The sequence below is a fragment of the Mya arenaria genome, chromosome 3 (assembly GCF_026914265.1).
Source record: "Mya arenaria isolate MELC-2E11 chromosome 3, ASM2691426v1".
Taxonomy (NCBI): domain Eukaryota; kingdom Metazoa; phylum Mollusca; class Bivalvia; order Myida; family Myidae; genus Mya; species Mya arenaria.
The window spans coordinates 74,807,304-74,809,931 of record NC_069124.1 but is presented as its reverse complement, the minus strand read 5'-3'; positions in this window follow the sequence as shown (position 1 = coordinate 74,809,931).

Below are 2,628 nucleotides of genomic sequence, written 5' to 3'. Positions count from 1 at the left end.
TGCATTTGAAAAATAATTCTTAAAAATGATTCAGTGCAAATCATAAGGAACATGATAAGTTGTGTACTCACTGGAAGCTAATACCATGCTCTTGTCTTGATTCTTTGACTGGCTCTAAACATTCGCTGGCTGAACATGTCGACGTGGTGTACGAATGCCATTCTCTGTCTATGTGTTGAATGAAGAGGTCGGTCTCGTCTCCGTACAAGTTCGTCGACTTTCCAATGTTAATCCCAACAAAGTCTGTCCAAACTAATTTTGCTTGCGTGTATTCTCCTTCGTCCATAAGGGTGAATATAGTTGATAGGGTTGCATTCACTGGAGCACTGTCCATCCGCATTACGTCAATGAATGTTGGGTTTTCAATAGACCGTAGGTGTAGTATAGTAAGTGGATTATCTATGGTACATGTGTTGTTAAGATATGTATTTTCGAAACGGCCACCCCATCGCATAACTCTTGGAAAATCGGCTTGTTTTCTCCTAATCTTCTTGGAGTTTGGAATTGTATGGTAAGTATTCGATTTCCTTTTATGTGGTTTCCATACCTCTTCTGTCGTCGCCAATTTTGCGTCTTCGTTCTTTTTCCTTGATTTTGTGTTTTTCTTTCTTGCTCCTTTAAAGACGTGTTCCTTCAGCCTTGCGTCTATAGCTTCTCGAAGATCGATCACGAACACGTATGGACGTGTATGTAATTGTGTCGGACGGTCTACTTTGAGGAACTTGAACCAGTTTTCTGCTGAGGAATTGGTGTCGCGTGTCAAAACGGTACCCTTTTCCGTTGATATTGCGCATGCTTGAAGCATTATGCCACTCCAAAGTGGGACAGTCGCTACGAATTTATCAAGCAAACACCATATTGCTTCCGGGCAGTACATGCTGTTTGGTCCATTTGTCATCTGCGGGGTATCTGTAGCCACTTCTTTTGCATGAATATTCGTAAATACCTGTGTGAATGGCGAAGAGTCTCTAATCGTCTTGTTATGTCCGGTGAAATCGTTGTCATTGGACTGATCTTGTTGTTCGTCGGGGTCATCTTCTATTGTGATGTTGACAAATGAGTAATCAAGTTGACGCTTAGCGACCTGAACTTCATCATGAACATCTTCGTTGAGCATCACAACACACATATTTTTGAAATGGTGTTGTATTTCCACCATTGTTGTTGCATTTTGTAGTAATGCAAATGATTTCAAAATAAAACGTCTGACTTTCCTTTTCAGTTTTGGTTTATAAAGTGTCAGTTGACGACTGAAGTCTTTCAACATGTGAGAGGCGCATAGGTGGTGGACTGTTACTGAAGAGGCTTTTGCTTTTCCACTCAAGATGTTCATACATTGTTTAATGTAACTTTTTATGTCACTGTTTCCAAATGTATGTAACGAGGACTGCAAAAGGGCCATACTAAAATCGGTTTCAACTTTTTTTACATTTAAAGTTGTCCCTGTGGCATTGACGGCCCGCTTCATTGACGAAAGGAAAAGTTCTATTCTTGGAATCGTTTGTTGTGTCGTCAACATGTCACAAACAGACACTGGTGGAAGTTCTTCATCGGGTTTAACTACTACCGAGTAGAGATATGGGCGCTTTTGACCTGGTATTTTGCCGATCACGGACCCTGTTGCGTCGATGTATAGCATTAAGGCATCCGCTGCAGACAGTTTCTTTAACAAATGTATTTGCTCATCTGAAAACATTATAATGCAGAATGGATCCAATCCTATGTCTCGTATGTATGACCTCTTATCTTTGTCGTAACTCTCTTTTAGTACCTGAATTTCCGCTACTATGTTGCTGTGGAGTTGCTCTTTTTTGATGACCTCAGAAACGATTTTTCTTAGAACAATTGGGTTAGGTACCGAGTTGTAATTACCATCGGCCATCTCATCGTCTTTACCATTCAGTAGTTTTTATAGAAGTAAGTAGAAGTTGATTTTGTTTGCTTTATTTCATCGCCTATTTGTTGTCGTCTGTTTCCGGATATGTGTCTTCTATTGACTTCGTCGCTTGTATGGCATATTAATCCATCAGTACGACAGTACACTTTGAGTTCGTCACTTTCATTTGGCTCATCAACAATTGTGTATCTGAATTTGCACCTACAGCTCGCACCTTTGCATTTTGCTGACGCTGAAAGGAATAACCCTCTTAATTTCCTGCTCCGTGCCGATTTCACATGGTGCGAAGTCATTACAATCACACACCCTGGGAGATGTTTGTGTTTCTTGCTGAAAGACATCAACCCAATTTCCACTCATTTTTCGAAATTTACGCCCGTTGCTATATACAACCTCTGTATAGATTTGTAGGTGGCAGCTGATACTGTAAATGTAAAGTTCGAATTACTTTGATTATTCAATGTGTCATAATCAATGTCTATTTCCTCATTTTCTTCCATCACTTCAATGTCTTGCTCTATTTGTATCTGTTCGTCTGTTTTCTTCATATGTTCACTTATCATTTCCTCTTCCAGTTCAGCGTTGAACACCGTTCTGTATTTATGTTCAATAGTAGACTCTTTTTGTTTTCTAGGACTCAGTTTAAGGTGATCTCCGTGTGTTTTTTTAATGGATTCTCATGCCTTTTGCCTTTTTTCTCTTTGATAGTTTTTTTTGGCTCAGTTTCACAG